The sequence below is a fragment of the Habropoda laboriosa genome, unplaced genomic scaffold (assembly GCF_001263275.1).
Source record: "Habropoda laboriosa isolate 0110345459 unplaced genomic scaffold, ASM126327v1 scaffold106, whole genome shotgun sequence".
Classification (NCBI taxonomy): Eukaryota; Metazoa; Arthropoda; class Insecta; order Hymenoptera; family Apidae; genus Habropoda; species Habropoda laboriosa.
In genome coordinates, this window is record NW_017100224.1 from 683,156 (window position 1) to 683,714 (window position 559).

The following is a 559-nucleotide window of genomic DNA, read 5'->3' on the forward strand; positions in this document are numbered from 1 at the left end:
AATAATAACATTCTTTGTGCATATCAATACATATATATAATTAAAAGAAATGTGTACAATATGTAAAATAATTATTTTTAAACAATTACTTTTCACAAAAATGTAAATGCAATATATTCAATAATGATATAGCACTACAATGATAATTTCTTTCAAGGGTAGAATTATCTAGATGAACATAAAAGTTTAACCTACCCAGAAAGATAATTTTAGACAATGCAATTCTTAACTTAGGATATAGCTACTTTTATTCTGAAATTTTTTTTTTTCAAGGGGAAATTTTATTTTCAACCCTCAACTTGGTGACTCAGTTCTACGTGGCTTCCGCCTGGGTGGGGCCAACAACTCCAATAGGAACACATTAACAGGACTGCTTCGTCCTTTATCAATATTTTACTGCTCGTAGATAAATCTCCTTAAATTTATTTTTATTAATCATCTTTCTAATTGGAGATCGTATATTGCATCATTTTACATACCAATTTTAACACTTTTTCTGATTCTTGCAGCAATATTTAAGTAGTGTAAATTGATTAGAAAAATATTTAAAAAGATTTTA

General features: G+C 27.0%; 1 protein-coding gene across 1 annotated transcript in view; it reads right to left on the reverse strand.

Moving 5' to 3' along the window:
* The window catches only part of LOC108571080 (protein singed), a 12,037-nt gene that overhangs the window by 9,538 nt on the left and 1,940 nt on the right, over positions 1-559 (reverse strand). The window lies entirely within an intron of this gene.